The sequence below is a fragment of the Hermetia illucens genome, chromosome 2 (assembly GCF_905115235.1).
Source record: "Hermetia illucens chromosome 2, iHerIll2.2.curated.20191125, whole genome shotgun sequence".
Classification (NCBI taxonomy): Eukaryota; Metazoa; Arthropoda; class Insecta; order Diptera; family Stratiomyidae; genus Hermetia; species Hermetia illucens.
The window spans coordinates 65,464,809-65,490,107 of NC_051850.1; positions in this window are offsets into that span (position 1 = coordinate 65,464,809).

The window sequence follows — 25,299 nt, forward strand, 5'->3', positions numbered from 1 at the left end:
TCGTTCTATGTACATATATTACAGCTTCTTCTGAGAAAATAAACAAATGTTGACCGAATCAAAGTCAACCTGTCGATCATGTACTTCCTAGCTTCCTTAGTAACCAGTCCAGGGAGACGGGTGGATTAGGTATGATAAATCAAATTTCACATATCTTTAACTCGGTCCATCGGGACTTTCACCGCTATAGGTTTTATAGCCTAAATATCAATCGACATCGTTTCACGCCTCAATTGCTTTTAAAGAATGGCGCTTCCTTCCTGATGTCCAGTATTTCCATATTTTGGTTGAATTAGAAGAAAAGGAAAAAGCTTCTTTAATTAAGTGATTTTGAGTAATGATTATTACTCAATTAGTGATTATTACTATTATTAATGATTATTACTATTATTAACACAAAAACAAGTCGGGAAACCGAAAGCTGGATGCTTCAGGTATGAAAGGTTTTGTTTGCTTCTTCTGTGAGTATATTTGAGTGTAGAACTATCCTATTTGTACGTAGCCCGTTATGTATATGCTAAATGCTGACTACCCACTTTAATGTGATATTGATATTTAGTTGCAGTGAATTTACACGGTAAAGTCAACTTTTAGCTACTGTAACTTTGTTACTAATAGTATGACTTTGAGCAAACTTGGGGATTATATGCTTCATATTATATTTTATACTATCATACTACTTTTATAACTCTGGGATAAACTTTAGGGGAGTTTTACCCAATTTTTCCAAAAAATAGTAATATACTATTATTAACTTAATTTGAAGGGATATCGATATGGAGAGTATTTATAGGCCTGGGCACCATATACAGGCAGCTTCGGGATTTTTTTCAGATTTTTGGGTTGGGTAGTTTCTGAGAATGGGTCCGTTAAAGAAATCATCAGTTTCCACCCCTCCCACTCCCCGCCTTTTTAACAAATCTCAAAACTAAGACCGGTTTCGAAAAGTACTAATTAAGACCTTTCATTTGATATCCCACATGAGTATATTCGGTAAAAAAAATGTTTACACCCCCCTCTTACATATAAGGGCCCCTCTTCTAAACCTCAACGTAGAAGAATATCACTCACTGCATGTCTGGGCGTTCACAGCTCCGACCTTCTCACCAAATTTCGTGTCAATCGGTATAGCCGTTTCTGAGAAAAGTGCGTGTGACAGACAGACAGACAGACTCCGCAGATCACGTGCCCTATGCTGCAAGAGCGGGGTACTAACACTTTCCAGCGTCCCCTGAATCACGCCGATTCCACGAGTCACCAAGGACGAGCTGCTGGAGATCTGCAGTCGAATAGGCGACAGCAAAGTCCCGGGTCTGGACGGCATACCGAATAAGGTCCTCAAACTTGCCGTCAAATGTAGACCGGATATGTTCGCGGAGCTGTTCGAAACATGCATGTCCGAGGGTATCTTTCCATCACCGTGAAAGCGGCAGAAGTTGGTGCTGGTGCCTAAGGCTGGCAAACCGCCAGGGGAACCGTCCTCCTACAGACCCATATGTCTTCTAGACACTATGGGGAAACTGTTGGAGCGGGTTATTTATAATAGTATACTCCCAGTCGTCGAGAACCAAGGGGGCCTTTCAGATAGGCAGTATGGGTTCCGTAAAGCCAGATCAACCATTGATGCCATCAAAATGTTACTGGCTTGGCCGAAAATGCAATTCACGAAAGGGGTTGTACGGTGGCTTGATATGCTGAATGGGGATTTGGAAGCCTCGAGATTGCACCCAGATCAGACATTCGATAGAGCCAAATGGCGAAGCCGATCACGACGAGCCGACCCCGCTTGTGAACGGGACAAAGGCTAAAGAACAAGAAGAAGAAGTCACCCTGGATGTGAGGAATGCATTTAATTCGGCCAATTGGAACCTTATATGAAATTCTCTGGCGACGATTGGTGTTCCGACCTATTTCGCCGCTATTATAGATAGCTATTTGCATGAGCGAACATTGTGGTATAATACCGATGATGGAACCAAGGAGTACGTTGTCTCCGCGGGTGTCCCACAGGACTCTGTACTGGGCCCCCTACTGTGAAACATCATGTATAATGATGTGCTTAACCTTCCGGTTCCGGCGGAGGTCACGGTGGTGCGTTACGCCGATGATTTAGCACTGGTTGTGGTCGCAAACCATCTCGAGGATGCTGAGTTGTACTCAAGCAAAGTAATCAGTGTTGTTAAGGCTTGGTTAGAGAGTGCTGGGCTGGCATTCGCAGAGGAAAAGACGGACTGAGTGTCGCAAAAGACATTACGCCTGCATTAGAATCGGCAATCGTATCATCACTTCCAAGCCGGCCATGAAATACTTGGGGGTGATGATAGACAAACTCAATTTTAAGCAGCACATAAAGCATACTTGCAAAAAACAACCACCACGAGTATGGCTCTGCCAAACGTAGGAGGACCGCGGCATACTTGCAGGCTGCTCATAGCCAGGGTGGTGAGTTCTATCATGCTGTATGCAGTTCCAGTTTGGGGAAACGCGCTGCAGGTTTTAGGAAATGCACATAAACTGAGTACGGTTTACAGAAAAACGGCCTTAAGGGTGTGTTATGCCTTCAGGACCGCCTCAGACGATGCAACGTTCGTCATCTCGGGCATGATGCCGATTGACATCCTAGCAACCGAAATGATGAACCTTTATAACACCAGGTATATCTCTCCCTTATTGCAGCTGAAAAAAGCCGAAAGAGAGAGATCCATAAGCAGATGGCAACAGCGATGGGACCAGTCATAAAAGGGTCGTTGGACTTACAGGTTGATCCCTTCCATCGGGGAGTGGCTGGAGAGAAAGCATGGGAAGATCAATTATAATCTCATCCAGTTTCTCATCGGTCATGGAGGATACCGTCAATTCCTGTACAGGTTTACATTGGACACCTCGCCTAATTGTCCAAACTGCGACGGAGTCCCAGAGACCCAGCGCACGTATTCTTCCAATGTCCTAGTTTCGTGGAAGAACCGGAAAATTTTGTCCGGAGAATGGTACCTTGCCAGAGAGACTGGGATTCGATCAATACCATGATCGCAGTAATACAGGATAAACTGCGAAAAGGAGAAGTGAGTGGGGAAGGCGCGGTTACGAACCCCGCGGGAACACGGAAGGAGACCTAGCTAAGGTAAACTAACTCCGACCGTGAGGTAATACCTAAAGGTGGTTGCACGGGGTAAGGATGGAGTCGGGGGTGGTTTTAGTGGGTCAAAATCCCATATTCTGGCGTGCCCAGACCAAAGTCTTTTGAAGATTTCCACCTCCTTAAAAAAAAAGACTGACATTGAACCGATTATAAGAAGGTTTTGTTTTGCAAACAAAACTTTAAAAGGAGTCCCCACTCATCTCCAATACGGCTCCACATTATATTATCCAGCGGAAAAGTTAATTTAAGCAAAAAGAACATGGGGAAAAGTACTAATCCTCGAACCACTTCTGTGTTGGTTTAGTGCTACTTAAATTTCTTTAGCAACATTTGTATGCCGTGTCTTGGGCAACTACAAAATCTTAACTGACATCTCGTTTAGTTTACAAATCCGCATCGTGGCCCTTTAATATAACAATTACCGTTCTCAACGTCCACAACCTTATCTTGAATGTTTCTGGTCTTTCAGCAACTTTCCTTTCCATAAAAATGTTCAGCTTACACCTTTACACTTTTTTTACTTTCCACACCACTTGCCTACCATGCGAACCAAACTACTGGTTTGAAGGATGTATTGTGTAACTTTATTTTTCATTTAATTTAAGGCATCAAAATAATCCTCGGAACACAAATGATCTCTCCTAATTACTGAGCTAGATGCCCTAACTTTCAATTTCTTTCTTTCTTTTAAAAATTAAAGGATTTTCCCATACATCCATCTACCTTGACCTACCTTATTCCTCTTTATTACAAAATACTTTTCAGTACAGTTTTTTCCAAGAAAAAATACGGTTTAACATTTAAGAGTGTAACTTCTCATTTCCGCTTTTAGTCAATTCTGATTCCTTATTTGAACTCATAGTGCAGACAATACACTCCTGAATATCTTTCTCTCAGTGAAAAGTAAAGTTGAAAATTCATCTACCGATGTTTTCGTACTGAGACGTTTCGTATTTGATTATTGGACATCTGAAGAAGGAGAAAGCTTGAAGGGAACACCAAACCTAGCAAACTCCCTAGTCCTATTTCCATCTAGTTGATTGCTGCGAGTGGACCCAAGTTTAATCTCAGATGACAATAGAATATAAGAAGTCAACACCTTCTTGTTCGAACCGAATCGATCAAAGTCCCGCATTTCAGTCGAATCCACCCTTTCCTTCCTCAAAAGCTGTATAATAATTCTGAATCGACAAGCTGCAAGTAAGAGTCCAGCATTTACTAAAAAGGATGCGACTCATTGTCTTTGATTTGAGTTACCTTCCGTGACCTTTTGAGTGAAATTTTGTTATCATAACGTCAGCATAGATAAGGTAATATTCGGAATCATCTAATTTACGTGTCTGTGGATCCGCGCCCGGTTTTTGGCAGCCAACAGCCAACAGAGCCTATTTCAGCTTACAAAAACTGTTCCACTCGGAATGTCTCACCGTAGGGGCAAAGCTCTTACTGTACAAGACAATGATCTTGCCAGTCCTCAGTTATTTTTCGGAGATTTGGGTTCTTAGCAAAAAGAATTCCGTTCGAGAGAAGAACCCGCCAAAGAATTTTTGGCCCCCTACATGAGAATGGACGATTCCGTGCCATACATAACGACGAAATCTATAAGCGATACCATGACCGTCAGGTTGGGGATAAAATCCGGCTGAATAGGTTACGGTGGGCGGGTCAGTTAATCCGTATTGATGAGGATGATCCAGCCCGGAAAGTCTATAAGGTTAATATCTCTGGTCGAAAAAGAAGACGAAGCAGACCCTGCCTAAGATGGAGTGATGGCGTAGGCCAGGACGCCAGACAGCTTTTAGGGATATCGAATTGGTGGACCTCGACGCAAAAGCGGGACGTCTGGAGTTCCTTATTAAGGCAGGCCTAGACCGGATACCGGTTGTTGCGCCGTTGATGATGATGATGATGGATTATTAGTATAACGCATAGTCATAAGTCATTTGGGCACACAAAACGGAATTGTTTAGTGGTCCCTTCCCCGCGATTGGGGTAAATTCATTTCCCATTTTTTCATGTCATTATTCGATTACAACTGGACTCTTTATATGTAAATTACCCATCGCAAAACCCCAGTACACGTTAGGAAATTGAAATGTTTGTAATGTGAATGCTCTAAGGATAAGACGAAGAATTTTCGTCCCATTGAATATTGTAATGATCCTATCTAAGCGGAGTCTGTTGAGGTTGTATTTCGTCACTGATATTATACGTTCTTGTGATCGGTGGTGATCCAAGGATAGTATAGGTTCCAGGGCGAAATGTGGACTGGTATCTACGATGGACAATAAAACTTGTGATACATCTGCTAAACTACCACCAACAGCCTAAACTACCACCTCCACGTGGTGACCACTGAGAGTTCCTTCTTCATGAAAAGCTGCAGACGGATGAAAATGAGTCTCTCGACCTTAAAAATGGGACCAATTCTACCAACTGGTCCTGGGGGTTGGGTAGGGCTGAGAATCTTACACGGAAAACAGCTTGTTACGAAGCCACAAAAGGTATCTCGGACTGGATGAATTTTACAACGACAAACCTTATTGCCTTTCGTATCTTACATATGGAAAGCAATGATGACGGGGCCGCGAATTATTCAATTAGCACTGTCGTACAAAATGGTTATTGGAAGCACCTGGTTTGCGCAGAAAGCGGCCGACAAACTTCGGTAGGTCTCTACAGACGGGACAACTTTCAACCAAATTGACCACGTATTGATTGAACGCCGCCACCGTCCTACCTTCATGAATATGAGAACATACCGGAGGGCCAACATAGACTCGGATAACTATCTCGTTGGCATGGTGCTCCGGGCTCAACAATGACGCCTAGAATTCCTCAATCAGGTGGGATTTGACACTGAAGTTATCTACAATACAGTCCTTCGTAACATCTACAAGGGGGAAATTGATACCCTAATATAGATCCTGGAGATGAAGTACCGATAAATGACCCACCAGTCGGTACGGTTGATTCGACGATGAATGTGAGGTGGAAACTATAAGGAACGATGCCACATATCGACTAAGGTTGCATTCGCAAAGAAACCGGACACGCGCGTAAACTTATCAACTTATCTAACTCCGCCGAACGGAGAAGAACTTTACAGACGGGAAAAGATACCTGGGAGAACCAACAAGTCTGTTGACTCGAAAAGTACCACGAGCAACCGTACCAGGTGTAGAATGGGCATATTGGGACGATGGGTTGAGTGGTTTGTTTGAACTACTCAACAACCAAAATATCGGTGAGTTGGAAGTCCCACCAACCGAAGCTGATAGAACCATGCTGCCAGCACCAAGCATGAAAGAAACAGTCCATTGAATTCATCGGCTTTAGAATCATAAGTCGCGTGGTGCCGATGGAATTATAGTCGAACTGGTTAAATATGGGAGCGAGAAAATAACACCAAGTGGTTGATTTGCTTATGATCAAGGTGTGGAGGAGCGAATCAGCCTAATGATTGTCAAAGAGGAATTTTTTATTCCATTCAGAAAAAGGAAGATACCACGCCGTGCAGCAGTTATAGAGGTATCACGTTGCTGAGTACCATCTATAACGTTTTTTCCACTATCTTGCTAGGTCCGGTAGTCGCATATTCCGAGAACATCATTGGCTCACACTGAAAACTCTCCACTCCGGCCAAGTCTGCAACAGACCAGATATGTGACAATCGATGGAAAAACTGTTGGAATATGGTCATCGGTCGCACCATCTTTTCATCGACTTTAAGGCAGCCTATGATAGCATAGCCATTTGAAACTGTACACGACCAAGGGAGAATTCAGCATCCCGACGAAATTGCTAAGAATTCACAAACAATCTGCGTACGGTTACGGGCAGCCAACAGAGTCTATTTTATCTTGCAAAATCTGTTTGGCTCGAAACGTCTCATCATAGGGTCGAAGCTTTTACTATAAAAGACAATGGTCTTGCCGGTCTCATGTATTCCTAGGAGACTTGAGTTCTTGGTAGGAAACAATTTAAGTTTTTAGGCACGTTTAAGGCAAAAATCCTCCTACGACTTTTTAGTCCCCTCAAATCAAATTAGTACTTTTCATAACTGAATTACTAATTACTCTTAATTGGAGACATACATACTAGAGGTCTACATCACAAATCATTCCATTCCCAACTGCTGAAACAGATTTGATATATTCGAATTGGGTTGATGAGTAAGATGCACCTTCGAGTAGACCGCTTTTTACGAGTTGTACTACTTTGATGTAGGCCACCATTATCATCAACGGCGCAACAACCGGTATCCGGTCTAGACCTGCCTTTATAAGGAACTCCAGACATCCCGGTTTTGGCCCAGGTCCACCAATTCGATACCCCTAAAAGCTGTCTGGCGTCCTGACCTACGCCATCGCCCCATCTTAGGCAAGGTCTGCCTCGTCTTCTTTTTCTACCATAGATATTGCCCTTATAGACTTTCCGGGCTGGATCATTCTCATCCATACGGATTAAGTGACCCGCACACCGTAACATATTGCACCTGATTTTATCCACAACCTGACGGTCATGGTATCGCTCATAGATTTCGTCGTTATGTAGGCTACGGAATCGTCCATCCTCATGTAGGGGGCCAAAAATTCTTCGGAGGATTCTTCTCTCAAACGCGGCCAAGAGTTCGCAATTCTTCTTGCTAAGAACCCAAATTTCCGAGGACTACATGAGGACAGTCTTGTACAGTAAGAGCTTTGACCTTATGGTGAGACATTTCGAGCGGAACAGTTTTTGTAAGCTGAAATAGACTCTATTGCCTGACAACAACCGTGCGCGGATTTCATCATTGTATCTGTCATCGGTTGTGATTTTCGACCCTAGATAGGAGAAATTATCAACAGTCTCAAAGTTGTATTCTGCTATCCTTACTCTTCCTGTTTGATCAGTGCGGTTCGATGTTGTTGGCTGGTTCGTCTTTGGTGCTGACGTTGCCTCCATATATTTTGTCTTGCCTTCATTGATGTGCAGCCCACGATCTCGCGCCTATCGCCGCCTGCTCGATCTGGATGAAGCCCAGCTGCCTTCTCTCGGGTGGTTCTTCCCATGATGTCGATATCGTCAGCATAGTCCATTAGTTGGGTGAACTTAAAAAGGATCGTACCGCTTGCATTTACCTCAGTATCACGGATCACTTTCTCGAGGGTCAGGTTAAAGAGGACGCATGACATGGCATCCCCTTGTCGTAGATCGTTGTTGATGTCGAATGGTTTTGAGAGTGATCCTCCTGCTTTTATCTGGCCTCGCGCATTGGTCAGGGTCAGCCTAGTTAGTCTTATGAATTTCGTCGGGGATACCGGATGCCGTGTACAGTCTTACACTGGCTATGCTATCATAGGCGGCTTTAAAGTCGATGAATTGATGGTGCAACTGATGTCCATATTCCAACAGTTTTTCCATCGCTTGCCGCAGAGAGAAAATTTGATCTGTTGTTGATTTGCCTGGAACGAAGCCTCTTTGGTATCGGCCAATGATGTTCTGGGCGTATGGGGCTATCCGGCCTAGCAAGATAGCGGAGAATATCTTATATATGATACTCAGCAACGTGATACCTCTATAATTGTTACACTGTGTGATATCTCCCTTTTTAGGTATCAGGCAGATAATGCCTCGTTGCCAATCGTCAGGCATTGATTCGCTGTCCCATACCTTGAGCACAAGTTGATGAACCATTTGGTGTAACTGGCCCATATTTAATTAATTCGACTGAAATTCCATCGGCTCCTGGCGTCTTATGATTTTTCAGCTGATGAATTGCACGCACTGTTTCTCCTGTACTTGGTGGTGGCAGTATTTGTCCGTCGTCTTCAGTTGGCGGGACCTCCAACTCGCTGATGTTCTGGTTTTTCAGTAGTTCAGCAAAGTACTCAACCCATCGCTCCAATATGCGGAATGTCGGAAGTCAGATTTCCCTCTTTGTCTCGGCACGATGAGCATCGATGTGTATAACGCTTTATCCTGCTGACTTGTTGGTAAAACTTCCGCGCTTGGTGCGGTTGGTCCCTGTACTTTTCGAGTTCACAGACTTGTTGGTTCTCCCAGGCTTCCTTTTTCCGTCTGTGAAGTCGCTTCTCTGCTCGACGGAGTTCGTGACAAGTCTCTGCGCGTGCCCGCTTTCTTTGAGAATGCAACATTACTCGGAATGCGGCATTCTTCCGCTCCGTTGCTAGCTTACATTCATCGTCAAACCAGCCGTTCCGACTTTTCTTGCGGCTGGGGCCAAGTATCTTTGCGGCCGTATCAATGATAACGTTCTTCTGGTGGTTGTGAAGATCATTAGTTGATGCTTCATCTCCAGGACCTCTGTTGACTGCGGTTATTGCGGTATCCATTTCCCTCTTATAGGTGTCGCGGAGTGCTGTGTTGTGGATGGCTTCAGTATTCACTTCCACCTGATTGTCAGAGGGGATTGGAGGTGGTGTCGTAATTCGAGCTCGGAGCAGCATGCCAACGAGATAGTGGTCCGAGTCTATATTGCCCCCCCCCCTATATGTTCTGACATTTATCAAGGCTTAGAGGTGGCGGCGTTCAATCAGCACGTGGTCAATTTGGTTGAAAGTGGTCCCGTCTGGAGAGACCCACGTATATTTGTGAACCGCTTTCCGCACAAACCAGGTACTTTCAACAACCATTTCGTGTAATGCTGCTAACTGGATAATGCGCAATCCGTTATCGTTGTTATCCTTATGTAAGCTATGGGAGCCAACGTATCGCCTGAATACTGGCTCCGTCCCTACTTGACTGTTGAAATCTCCAAGCATGATTTTGATATCATACTTGGGACAGGCTTCGAGGGTCCGCTCAACTGCCTCGTAGAAGGTATCCTTTACCGACTCTACAGTCTCCTTTGTAGGGGCGTGGACGTTTATGAGGCTTATGTTTCTAAACTTGCTTCGCAAACGCAGAGTGCATAGCCTTTCGCTTATATTATATTTTCAAAGCCGATAACAGCAGGTTTCTTTTTTTGGCTGACTAAGAAACCTACTCCGAGCAGATGGTTTACTGGATGACCGCTATAATATATGGTGTAGCGGCTCTTTGCCCTATATTGGGACAGGGTATCGGTTAGGTGCCCAGCAGCATTGGATCTGTACAGGGAGTGCACATTCCATGAGAAAATTCGCAAATCGTTAATCCGTTGTCGTTGCTGGGTTCGTCGTTGTAAGATCCATTTATTATTCGAGGCTCCTTTCGTGGCTTCGTAACATCGGTTTTCCGTGTAAGGTTGTCAGCCCTACCCAACCCCCAACCTGGAGGACCAGTTGGTACATTTTGTCCCGTTTTTAGGCTCGGGAGACTAGCCTTCATCCTTCTCCATGTGCAGTTTTTCATAAAGAAAGAACTCCTAGCGTTCACCACGTGGAGGTGGAGATAGGGTTTGGTAGTAGAGCTGTTGGTGTTAGTTCAGCAGGCGTTTCCCAGGTTTTATGCTCCATCGTGGGCACCAATCCACGTTTCGCCCTGGGACCCTGGTACCCTGGGACCTGGGACCTGGGACCTGGGACCCTGGGACCCTGGGACCTATACTACCCTTTGATCGCCATGATGTAGGCCATATGGGAGTTTGTTGCATTTTTTTGGTTTTATTCAATTGTGAAACGAATTCATAAGAAAGCACATAGTACCATCAAGTTTGATATGAATTATACTACTATTATTAGCTAAGTTACAGCGTCAAGTGTGTCTTCTTCGGTTGAATTTACTGCATTCTAAAAATATCAATACTACACCAGAGTCCTATACGTAAATATGTATATAGGACGAACGCATTCTTGATACCTGCAAACTCCTTGAAACGCGTTCAGCTAAAAACCATTTGCTAAATGTATTAATTACCAATTACGACCTAAGACTGCTTCTGAACACGGTTCAGGTTTTAGGTATTTATTTTGGAAAGGCATTTGAGTATGTATTTGTCCCATTAGTACGTAGCACGTAATATATGCATATATTATGTGAAAATATCCACTTTCAAGTGATATCGCTCATCCACTTCGCGCGGAGTTCGTGTAGCAGGATGTGTTTGTGTATTTAGGATGAGCTAGATTTATGACTTTAATAAATACTTGTGTATATTTTGCAGGTTGCAGGTTTTCCAAGTTTGATTCAACATTTTTCAAACTAACTTCAACTTTTTCAAATTTTCCATTCAAAATTCAGATTTTTTCATTTTAATTTCAGAATTTTTTCTATATTCTACTATCAAGCTCTATATCAACCTTCTTCCAAGGATGGAGCTCGGGTTTTTTGAAAAACTCTGAACAGGTCACTAGTTTTCCATCATTATCTGTTTTAATGGACCACGGTATGCGGTCTGGAAGAATATCTAACCCCATTAATCTGCTATTATTTTGATGACCTCTTGATATAAAATCATGTACTGTGATTATAAATAATAGATTATAATAATAGAACTTCAATAATGTCCACAGACAACGGAAAGACTTCGCAAGCATTGTAGTTCGACATTTGTAGAGAAGGGACGTGTCTACAAATTAATATTATTAATAAAAGGAATTTAAAATTGAAACTAAATTAACTTTTATCAAGAATATGAAAAGAAATTTATATTACTTAACTAATAATATATAATTTAAAACTTAATTAAAACTAATTTACTTTTGATTTGTTATCTAAGTTCCTTATTCCTTAAAAAATTTTGAGAAAAAATTCGGTTTTTTGGCTTGGCAGGAATGAGCGGCGAGCCGCCGACGGGTGGCAGACCAGACCAACTGAAGAGGTTTCTTTGACTTCTAGTTGCTTGTCCTACAACTACCGAGTCGATAATGAGTTGCTCTTTGCAACCCCTTGACCCAACTCGGCAGCCCTTCTGCTCCTCGGACAAAATGTTGTTGGTCTCGAGGTGCGCATTGATCCTTCCACTAATAATGGACGTGATGAATTTGTAGAGGGTTGGTAAGCAAGTGATCGGTCTTGTGTCTGCGGGGTCCTGCACCGTGTCCTTCTTAGGGATAAGGTAGGTAATTCCCGCAGTGAGGAAAGGTGGAAATTCCTCCGGCCGACTCATGACCTCATTTATACTGCGTGCCAACCGACTGTGTACGCTGGTAAATTTCTTATACCAGAAATTCTGCACCCGATCCAGACCTGGGCCCCTTCAGTTCTTCGAGATGTTTATGGCTCGTCGAACTTCCTCTTCGGTAACATCCGCGAAATTCATGCCAGGTGTATTGGCATGGCGGGTGCCTTCGGCGGTGATCCACTCAGCATGCTCAGCATGCTGGGCAGGTAACCCCCAAAGTCCACCCCAATACTCTTTCGCTTCCGTCACCGAGAACTGTATTGTCTGGGCGCTCTGTTGGGATTCGTTGAGAGATCTGAAAAAGCTCCGCTGGTTCCTCGCGTATGTTGCATTCTGGACACGTCTGGAATAACTTTCGCCATACCGTCGTAACCGACTGCATATGACAGAAAGTTTCAGTTTTAGTGTGCCCAGAATTTCAACTACGGGTGTCTCACAGGGGATGGCATAGTTTCGGTAAACCCTCTGCACTTTATTTCTCACCCGTCAGCTGGCATTGCCAGTGCTGATCTGAATCAGTCTAGCAATGTCCTGCCTTAGTGAGTCCGGCCGACGTTCCAGACGAATTTTCCATGGTGGATCTCTTTTGTCACTCAAACCAATAACGCGAAAGCGAATCTTCTGACCGTGCAATCTGATAGCCGCAACTGCACCACAATACACAAGTGATTGTAGTTGCAGCAGCGACATATCAGCACACAGTCGAGACGCAATCTCATCATTGATTTGAGATAGAATTCCCGGAGTTGCTGGAGATGCATAGAGCCTGGGAATACCTGGTCTATGCAAAGGATCCATATCCGAGAATTCTATACACGCTCTTTGGAATTCGTCCCGAACTTCAGCGGAAACCTCAGCTGGACGGTGGAGAAGAGTGCTTCGGCGAGTACTGAACCTGTTGCCTGCAGTGCGACGTGGTGTTGTTGATGCCGCCGCCTCTGCCCCCATTGACTCTCGGTCACCAGTTTCCCCGATGACTTCAAGTCGAACACGTTCCCTGATGGTGGCTGGGATTGTGTCACTGCGAGTGATGAAGCGGTACTGGTCTGCGACTCGCTGCACAGTCACGTGCGCGAATTGCGGGAAACGCTCGACGAATCTCTGGTCCAACAAGGGGCGGTAAGATGTTGTACCCGCCCCCGCCGTTATTTCGTAGTAGGAGCGGATGATGAAGAGGTTCATTTCTTCAGTCCATTTCATCCGCTTCCTACGCGAACCTGCTGAAGTGGTCGCCACAGATTGTGGCGAAACAGCTGCAGCAGGCGGAGCTGTGCTCCTGGTCGTCGTGGCGCCTAGACGTCGAACCGCCCCATGACTAGCGGTTTCGACACCGTGCTGTCCATTACGAGAGCCCGACCTAGTCACCAAGTCAGACGACTCCCGGTTATCCGTACCGGACCTCAAATTTCTCCTTCTTCTCATTGTTGGTGGTGCATTTTATCCCTAGCTGCCATGTGTGTAGATAGGTTCCTTAGTGAGTAATCTGCAAGACTGCAAAGTTCCTGCACTTTCCTCACCTACCCCCTGAGGCGCTCCGGTGGCGTACAGCCATTCAGACTGAAGCTATCCATCCCTCCTCCTTTCACAACCGGGCTTGGGACCGGCTTCGGCGGAGTTATTATTTCCGAGTTATCACAATCTCGGCAGATGCCGGATTTTACCTAATACTAGCACTAAGTGCCAAGCATTTAGGCTCGGACGATCCTACCTACTTAAAAACTAAAGGGGCACTGGTGGTGGTGGCCGGTGGTAGGTCAGTGGGAGAATCCGTCCAGTACTCCCCGCAACATCGAGCACGTATGCAGAATGGTGTACTTCTGCATGGTTTGAACCAGACTGTGCGAAAGTCCCAGGACATCAAGGGAAGCCGTGAGGGATTTAGGTACAATACCTGTAGCTGACAATATTATGGGAACTACAACCACCCGCTCGAGACGCCAAATTTCTTTGATTTCCCGAGCCAATGGTTCATAGTTCACCTTCTTTTCCACGTATTTCCGTTCAATGTTGCTATTATGGGGGATAGCAACATCAATAATATACGCGGAGCGACCCGTCTTGTCAACTAACAGTACGTCAGGCTTGTTGTGTGCGGTATGGCGATCAGTCAGAACTTGCCGGTCCCAATACATGCTGTAAGCAGAACTATCAAGTACTGCTTGCGGCTCATATCGGTAAACCGGACATGTCCCCGTGATCAGCCCATGCTTGTATGCAAGGTTTTGATGGATAACCTTACATACAGCATTATGCCTGGTGATGTATTGCACCGGTGCCATAACAGTACAGCCAGAAATGAGATGGTCCAACGTCTCTAACGCCGAACCACACATTCTGCACTGGTCGTTCTCCACCCGTTCTTTCATGATGAGCTTTTTATAAGCTCGGGTGGCGACCACGCCATCCTGAATGGCACACATGAACCCCTCCGTCTCAGCAAAGAGCTCCCCAGCACACAGCCACCTGTTCGACAGATGCAAATCGACAAATGGCTGCCAAAGACAATTCACGTGTTTACCGTGCATTGCCTTCGACTTCCATTCCTCGATCCGCTCCTGGTCCGACTTCACCCCACTCAGAGGATTGAAAGATCGATCCTTCAAGTTAAGTGGAGTCAGTCCACAGTCTGCCTTACAGACAGCCGCATGCAAGGGGCTCGCCTGCTCTTTACTGTAAAAATAAGCGCGCAGCGAGTCGACTTGGCGATGATGTTGCGCCGCCACGTCAACCACGCCCCTACCTCCGATGTCACGAGGCAGGTTCATCCGCTCCACGGCAGACTTTGGGTGATGCATTCGGAATTTGGACATAGTTGTCCGTATCCGCCGCTGGACGTTTTCCAGGTCGGTCTTCGTCCACGGCAATATTCCGAATGCATAAGCCAGTGAAGGGATAGCGAATACATTCAACGCGCTTATTTTATTCTTCCCCGAGAGATGCGATTTCACCACCAGCTTTACACGTCGCAGGAATTCGGACAGCAGAGCTTCCTTCAGATCACCAACTCGAGCATGGGTTCCTTGCAGAATTCCTAGGTACTTGTAGAAGTCTGTCTCGGTCATAGCTTCGATGTGGAGGTCACCAATGCTATGTCCGGCATGCGGCTCGTGATGACCTTTGCGAATGGCTTGGATTCGACATTTGTCTAATCCAAACTCCATCCGAATATCACGGCTGAACATGTCTATTATTCGCAACAGACTTCTAAGATGGTTGTCAGTACCAGCATACAGCTTGATGTCATCTAGGTACATCAAGTGTGTCAATTCGCACTTAGCACGTAGGCCATATTTTATTGCAAAACCATGCCCTCTAGCATCATTCAGTAGCCATGAAAGGGGGTTCAGTGCCATACAAAACCAAAGAGGACTCAATGAATCCCCCTGGAAGATGCCCCTCCGAATACGGATGGGCTCTGAGGTATTAGCACCCTCAGATGTGCGGACTGACAAGGTGGTATGCCACCCTTCCATGACTGTCGCCAAAAACTTTATTAGTTTCGGATCAATGCGATACAGATGTAGGATGTCGATTAGCCAGGTATGCGGAACGCTATCAAAAGCCTTGGCATAATCGATATAGCAACTGAAGAGGTTTCTTTGGCCTCTAGTTGCTTGTCCTACAACTACCGAGTCGATAATGAGTTGCTCTTTGCAACCCCTTGACCCAACTCGGCAGCCCTTCTGCTCCTCGGACAGAATGTTGTTGGTCTCGAGGTGCGCATTGATCCTTCCACTAATAATGGACGTGATGAATTTGTAGAGGGTTGGTAAGCAAGTGATCGGTCTTGTGTCTGCGGGGTCCTGCACCGTGTCCTTCTTAGGGATAAGGTAGGTAATTCCCGCAGTGAGGAAAGGTGGAAATTCCTCCGGCCGACTCATGACCTCATTTATACTGCGTGCCAACCGACTGTGTACGCTGGTAAATTTCTTATACCAGAAATTCTGCACCCGATCCAGACCTGGGCCCCTCCAGTTCTTCGAGATGTTTATGGCTCGTCGAACTTCCTCTTCGGTAACATCCGCGAAATTCATGCCAGGTGTATTGGCATGGCGGGTGCCTTCGGCGGTGATCCACTCAGCATTATTATTGTTATTATTATTTATTAAAGAAAACTTTGAGTGCCCAACGTGGCCATAGTATTTATTCCATTTTTCCTTGTTAGATTATAAGATAGTTTTTCTTTCATTTTTCTCGATCTGTTCAACATTTGGTTTAAATAAAAATGATTTTGAAAATGATAAAAAAAGATATGGTATTTCTAGCGATTAATTATTTGAAATAATAAAAACTTGTTTTTCCTATTCGCTAGTGTTGATTTATATTTTGCAAATATCGATGTTTCGGGAACCACTTGTTCCCTTCATCAGTGCTAACAAGTCTGCTCATCAGTGGGTTTATTAGCTATTATTATACTAATCTAAATCTAAAATACTGATCTAATTTATTATATGGCTAAATTAGTTTTTAAAGATAAATCCTGAAAAAGAAGGAATATCTAATTACATTCTAAAGGCTTATTCGTATATCCTGATAGAAGAAACATTTTTTAGTTAGTTTTTTACGTTTTTTAAATAAGGGTGAATAGCAATTGTCTAGATCTGAATTGAATCAAGTGTCTATCGGTTGTTTGCTAATGAATAAGCTTCGTAGGCGTCCAGCTGGTTAATTTTCCTGACCTGTTTTAACAATTTCAGATCGTCGGCATTATTTTATGGCCGCATTCCACCATATACTTAGCTAACATAGATTTTGTAGGTTTTCGGGAGTATTTGATAGCCAACTCTGCCTCCTTTCGTTTGTCCTATGTACACTTTCGGACAAAGTGAGCAAGAAATACACAAAACCTTTTATACCTGAAGCGTCTAGCATTCGGTTTCGTCAAAGTTTTGTATCAAACAATAAAAATTGGTTGAATATCTATCTACCTGTCCGTCTGTAACATGAGATTTACTCCAAAATGTTACGAAATTTGTTAAGAATATGCAGCCTGCGAAGGGTTACATTTGCAACGAGTTGCATTATTTTGCGTTCGGTTTAAGGGGGCGTCCCCATACATGTGAGAGGTAGGGGCAAAGTTTGTTTCACAGAATATGGTCACGTAGGGTATTAAATGAAGGACTCAATTAGGACTTTTCGAAAATAATCTTTTCTGATAGTCGGTGAGACGCGGTGCGGACTCGAAATGTGTGCCCAAAAAGTAAATCAATTCTCGTTCTCAGAGCTTACCTAACTGAAAAATCGTGAAAAGTCACGGTGATGTACGTTTACAAAATCTAAGCCACAAAATAAATCCCATTACGTTATCTGCTCAAATAAAGCCAACAATAACATATCATCATAATTTAGACATTTACTCGAAAACCTTCTTTAAGTTCATTCTAGAAGTATGTGAGGTGTGTCAATATCACTCATACATCACATTGTGCATAATTCTGAAAAGTTTAAAGGCAAGCCACCTATTAATAACAAAGTTATAGAAAGTTAAAGCTTTGCATTTCTCGTGAATTTATCGCAGTCTAAGACGTGTGTGACGCCATCAGCAGTTTGAGTTGGAAGACATATCAAGATTTGTTGTTTAATTTTTAACTATATACAAAAGAAAAACGTGCATAGAAAGTTTCTCACCTAAGATGAACGCAAAACATTTATACCCGGAACGCCAGGCTCTCGGTATTCCGACTTGTTAAGGTTTTGTGTGAAACAAAACCTTATTAGAATCGAGACGGTGTCTGTCTGTCCGTCTGTCTGTCTGTCTGTCTGTCTGTCTGTCTGTCTGTCACACCCGATTTATTCGGAAACGGCTAGACCGATTGTCACGAAAATTGGTGAGAGTATGTAATCTGGTGATCCCTTTACATGCAGTAAGTGGCGCCATCTTGTGTTAAGTTTAAGGGGGGGCTCCCCATACATGTGAATGGAGGGTGCAAATTTTTTTTTCACAGAATGTAGCCATGTAGGGTATCAAATGAAAGGTCTCAATTAGTACTTTTCGAATCTGGTTCAAAATTTGATATTAGATGAAACATAGGGGAGTGAGGGTTCAAAATATGACCCACAAAAAGTGTAACAGGTCTCGTTCTCAGAACCTATCCAACCGAAAAATCTGAAAAAAATCACACTGGTGCATCTCTACGAAATCTAGGCCTCAAAATATATCCGGTTCCGATGTCTACACAAATAAAGTTAATAATAGTATATTTCCACATTTTAGAAATTTACCCGGCACCCCCCTTATGTTCATGGCAGAAGTACAAAATTTGGCATGCGTGTAATGAAAAACATAATGCACAGTTTGGTCAAGCTTGAAGAAAATCCAACAATTATTAACAAAGTTATAGGGGGTGAAACTTTACAATTTTTTGTGAATTTCGTGCACTCTACAACCTGCATGACGTCATCATCACATATCAATTCGTCAATACCACAACGAAATGAGTTCTTATGAATTGGGTCGCAGAGAATTATTTTGTTTTAGTTTTTTAGTTATTTGTCAGCCAGACATGTGTGTATGTAGGTATATAATAGATGCGTGCTAATGAACTTTGCGGGTAGTGCCTAATTCAAATAGATATAAGAAGTAAATCGGAAATATGGGTACGATCAATTTATATACGTGCATATATGTGTACAGTATTCGGTAATAGGCAGTTTGTTTGTTTAGGGTGAGCGTGATATCTATGGCTGTAATATGTACGTATGTCTCGTAGTTTGGAAAAATATGAAGGATTATGTTGGATTTGTAGCTATATACGGACAGAAAAATGTGCGTTGAAGTTTCTCACATAAGATGAACACAAAACCTTTATACCCGAAGCACGAGCTTCCGGTATTCCGACTTGTTTTTTATTTAAATTTGAATTTACTGCAACACGACAACATTTAACGAGGTTAGTATCGAATTGAAATGAATATTTTGACACGCTCATGTTCCATATAAGAGGCGACAGTATTCTTGCTGACTATAATCTTCCTTATTATTATTAAGTGAGGTTTATTTATTAAACTATATTAAAATTACCAATTACACATAAATATGACACACCATTATGCTACATAACGTTGCGAGTTTTATAAAGTAGAGCAAGAGCAAGTCTAACTGTCCTGAAATATTTATTATGTTTAGTGTTCTCATTTCTTTGTAGAATATAGGACATTCATATAATTAGAGTTATAAAGACGGACATTCATGACCACCAATATTTGAAGCAGATACAAAATGATCGAGAAGCAGATGATCAGCCAACACAATTATCGCGCAATCACGTATTATGATCATATTCCAAATGGATATATACTCCATTTGGGTGACGGCGGAAGAATGACTATAATGAAACTGGCCGGTGACGTTACCTAGCTCATTTAATCTCAGCACTATATCTGGTCAGTTTATAAAGGCGGCTGGAAAGAATGCTTCTGGTTAAGATACAATGACATTCGAATATCGTCGGTAATAAGAAAGCCGACAAGTGGGATTACCTGGATTTTGGCCTCACAATTACGGAATTTTGAACATGCCTAGTGCCAAGTTTACGGCTTGCTGTCTCCGAAGAGTTTGTACAGCCAGAAATTTTAAACCCATGTAGAAGAAAGGACGAAATGACCCTATATGATCGACTTCTTCAGACTTTAGATGAAGCTGCCACTAAAAGGTTTTCATCAACGAGATATCCAAATACTATCTGTCTATAGGACACTTTCCCAGATTCATAAAAGCCTGGAAGGGTCGAGAGACATGCCGGATGATTACATGCTAATCTATTAAACATTTTAATGTCTTTGCCATGAAATATCATCACGCTAACTAAATTAAAATCTAAATGAAATAATAAAGACTTGTCTTTGCTAGCAATATTTATTACTTTAACGTCCAGCTTGAAGAACAGACTGCATTTCTTAGAATTAACTTTCGATGCGGCAAATAAGTTTTGTCTGCCACAATCTTTATTTGTTATTAGACTCGTAGAAAGCAAATCAAAAGTACGAAAATTGAAGGAAATCCCTGCTAAAAGCAAATTCCGCAATATACTCTAGTAGGAAGGTATTTCTTTTGTGGGAAAGTTGGAGAGTAAAGTTTAAATTCAAAATGAACGTGCGCATGTAGTGCTTACTGTCTTTAGTATTCCGACTAATTGCACGATGAGCATAAGTGGTCATAATCACAGATATGTTTAAGGAAGTGGTTAGCGGATATACCTATATATGTGTATGTCTTCATTTGCATGCTTGAAATGTTTATATTAGGTGAAAAGATATTTGTAGGTTAAATGGTCCAAATAATCTCTCCTTTTTAATACTTGTTCATATATGGAACGGCGCACTGCATCATGAATAATTTACTAAACTAAATTTAATTGAATGTGGCTACCGTGGTATATCAAAACGCTAATGCACATGAGAATATGTAGAAGCATAATAGGTTTTATTACAAGCACGTGCGCTTGTGGCTTATATTGGTGTAGGCTAAGCGAAACTATCATAAATATGAAAGATATTTGAATTATGATTAGATAAGTTTTAAGAGATATTCACGTAACATGATTCAGACAAATTCCACCGCATTGTTTTCTACTGACCAACAAAATAATAAGTAAACAATAAATAGGGATATGATATGTTTCAAAACCTGTTTTTGTCAGAGTATTCTGTCCACTTGGAATCCGCTTTTATTTCTGAATGTTTGTTTAAGAAAATTGAAAGAATCGGTGTATAAAGTAACGTTAATAAATTGGCGATCTATCATTTGGAGGAGTGAGGTGGTACAATCCAGTACCAAATAATAAACTTGATTGTTATTTTGAGTTATCAAACACAAGTTATATTGGCACAGGAAAATTATGCAATTCTAATGATAAATTAAGAAATGAACATCTACAAAATCACCTATTGATAGATCCGATTGTACCTACTTTTCTACCCAATTTTCACATGTTCATGTACTTGATATACCGTAAAACGAAGTCAATCTGGTGCAAACTATTTGTTCACCTCCGGTTGAATTACAAACCATCAACTTTGGTGCAATAAAAAATATATTTTCGCATAGTTATTGTTATCTGAATCTTAGCTTGTCTTTGTTGGTATAAGAGTGGTGGTGTTGGTATAAAAGTGAAAATATAGTTCCAACTGCTTCTAAATCAACGCTATGTAAGCATTATTAATTTTCAAATTCTTGTAAAAAACACAAAAAATAGGAAAAATTACATAGCAACTCATGGATATCCTCTAATACATATATTTTTGCAAATAGAAATGTTTGAAAGTGCTACGAGAATTTTCAAATTTGTAAAGATAAAAGAAATTTATTTCATACTAAGGAATTCAATTTAATGCTTAACTTAAGATCTGGGGTGTTGTTTCCATGATGTCATTCTAAGACTGGAGGTGTAAGCCATCAGCCGCTGGTCGCTTCGATGTTTTTGTCATTTGAATCGTTAATTGTATTTCATCCTTAAATTCACAAGATGAAAAAGATATTTGCTAATATCTCAATTTTCAGGGAGTTAATTTTATCCAAATTACAGCAGTCCCCCAAACATTTCAGAATTCTCAAATCCGGCAGATTCGGGTATTCTTCATTTTAGATTTCTTTGATATGGGTTTTTTTTTCATGCAATTCTTTCTTAAAGAGCATCATGGAATCGTTTGTTTCGTGTTCATTTAAGAACATTCACTAATCATATCTTTATCTACAGGATCTTTGTGTACAACTAAGAACATTCATTAATCGCATTTTTACCGCAAACCCTTTTTCTATAATTCCGAAAAGATTTAGATCGATTGGAAGATCACCCTTTTCGAAAACCAGCCTTCAAGTACCGTTCTAATATTATTAAGTCTTCGCTCGAAATTTAAACATTATTTAATTTTTTTAATAGAAATATAATTATAAATAATAAATAAATAAATATTTTTTTTACTAGTTTTGCATTAATTTATTTATGTTTTTTATGGCCAAAACAAACTCTTTGAAAAAAAAAGATGACTTCATTCGGGGAAGCACGCAGCCTTATTGATGGTCCAAATTCGAAGACAAATAATTTCTTTCTATTCTGTAGACTTGTTCACCGAATATTTTTTAAAAATAACAAAATTAAGAATTTGCGAAATAAAAAATTCAACAATGTTGTCTTATTTATTGTTAAATTGTTAAAAAAAAATGTACTGTTATGAAGTTAAATATTTTTGAGGGTTTCTAATTTCAACCGAGTCGATTAATAATTTTTCGGAAGGGTTGCCACGAAACTTTGAAAATGTGGTCTGGATTAAAACATGTTTAAAGTTTTGATAAAAGATTTTTCATAACAATGTTTAGTGATGAAATTCCCAGTTTCTAACAAAATATATACATTTAAATAATTCCTAGTGCTTAGTCATCTGGCTCCAGCAATATAGGATCGCAGATAATATATGGAAGGGACGATTGGAGCAGCTGCCACCAGTTAGTTGCCATTTTTAAGGATTTGTGTAAACACAAAACCTTATTAAAATCGGTTTACTGTTTGTCTGTCTGGCTGTCTGGCTGTCTGTCTGTCTATTAGTCCGCCACAAGCATTTTTCTCGGAGACGGTTGTAGCGGTTGACTCCAAATTTGGTAGAAAGTGGAAACTGTGAACGCTCACGCATATAGTGAGTTACATCCTTTTATGTCGAATTTAAGGGGGGGGGGGGGGGGGGGGTGCATACATGCAAAATGAGGGTGTAATTTTTTTTTTTCAATGAGATATAGTATAGTATATATATATATCAAATTAAAGGTCTCGGTTAGTTCTTTTCGAAGCCGGTCTTAATTTTGACATTTGTTGGAAAGGTGGGGAGTGCGGGGGGTTGAAAGTGATCATGTCTTTGACGAACCCATTCTCAGAAACTACTCAACCGAAAAATCTGAAAAAAATCAAGAGCCAGCCACTATATGGTACCTAGGCTCCGAAATACTCTCCATACCGATACCTGTTCAAAAAAGCTTAATTATAGTGCATTACTATAATTTTTAATAATTGACAAGAAAATCCACCTTAGGTTCACCCTTGAACCACGAAATTTCGCAGCAATATAACGTGCTACATACTAATGGAACAATTGCACACTCAAATCTCTTTATAAAAGAAATACACAAAACCTTTCATACCTGAAGCGTCTAGCTTCCGGTTTCCTGACTTGTTATACTTACTGCGCTGTGATCCATTAGAAATATTTTGAATTTCAATCTGAGATTTTGAGAGTACATTTTCAATATAGTAGACCATCGAAATATGTAAAGAAAACGAGCAGATTTTTTCAAACCCTTAATTAAAGACTGTTGTATAAAAGAGATGCGAGCTGAGTTTTGAGGAGCGTATTACAGTTTCTCTTATCTTTGGTTATTTGCTATTCAGCCAAAGCTTTTCTGCACTGGATTTTCAAGAATCTAAAATATGTAGTGTCTTAAGATCAAGTTGTATAATTTGTGTGAAATTTGTCGGAAATACCACAGGATTCAAGCAATTTTTCATTAATATTATAACTGAAAACAATACCGAGAATAAAATGTTTCCCTGCCTGTGTTTGAAGACGAAGAACTAACTTTGAAAGTTGAATTTTTAGGTCCTCCATAACTGGTGTGGTTGTGTCAAGTTCTGGTCTGTTTCCTGACTAGGTCATCCATAAGTGGGAAATCTTCCCTGACGATTTGTAGAATTGTAGAATGTATAAATATGTTTTGATTAAAGAAAGTATTTTCTCCAATATTGATGGCGATAAACACTATGATGGAATATTCGGTGTGAAACAAAAGGCAATATTGGGCTTGCAAATGAAAATACGTAGACACGCCCATTTCGACTACTAATCGCCTTTAATGATGTAGAGTATTGTACCTCTCGCGGCCTTTCTTCATGATATGTAGGAAACATGAATAATTCGTCATGATGGCTCTAACTACTGACTAGCGGAACCTGTAACTCTGCTCACAGCAGGAGATGTATAGGTGCTCTCTTTTCGCAGCGTTACTATTTTTTGTAGCCTACAATTTCATTCGAAATGAACGGACTAATAGAACCTTTTATAAGCCGTAAATCTTGAAGAAACAAAGAGTTTGGAATTTCAATAAGAGTGAATTTTGCCCTCTCCCCTTCAAACTAATTCAATTCAATCAATAATTTTCTTCACATAAAGTAATTTTTGATCCGAGAAAAATGTTATACAATCTTTTAAGGAAACAAGGTATCCTAAAATTCACCAAAATTTAAATCCTAATAAATATTATAAAAATATAGGAAAAATGGTTTCGTCCAGGGCAGAGGCAACTCGTCAGACGCTGCACGTGAGTGGCATCAGATGTAAAACGTTCCTTTATATATTTGGAAAAGCACGCCAAGGGTGCCAATTATATCCAATAGAAACCGCTAAGAGTTTGAGCCTAAGCTAGGCTAAAGCTAAATTAATTGTTTAGGATAAGTGAGGGATCTTAAGTCCACAACCGTGGATCCGCGGACCAAAGAGACGTGGGAGTAAGTTGCTCTCCATTTGGTCCGGTCCAACAACATGTGGTTGTGGAGTTCGCAGTGGGCCAGTGCACTCTCCACGTTGTTTCAATTCTGGCCAGTGTCATGGAGAAAATTATTATCAGAATAAATTCACTAAATTAATGAAGGGAAGTGAGGCAAATGTGTAATATACGTCATGACAAAGAGAATGCTGTGAATCGAATCAGGAATCTTCGTGTCGACAAATTCGACAATATGTTCGCCATCCTCATTGCATGTTCCAAAGGCATAATTTCGTGACGAATTTCGAGGTGACCAAATATCGATCCACGTTAGGAGAACAGAATTACCTTAAAGAAGCTTAAAGAAATGGCTAAATAGACGGAAGTGTCCAATTGACTTTCGTTTGCGTCCCTACGTGTGGAGGTTAATGCGAAGAAATGTGTGTATTCAAAATGGCAATATCGCGTAAAGTTAACCGAAACGGATGCCAATCTACGCCGGATCATGTTCTCAATCGATGTCTTCTCTTCCTCAGTTTTCCAGGAGTCATGGCCTTTGGGAACACACTCTGCCTTGGTATCATCAGGCCATAATAATGGAAGATGTCATCTGTGGTGTTGCGTGAGTTCCACGGGAGTTAAAAG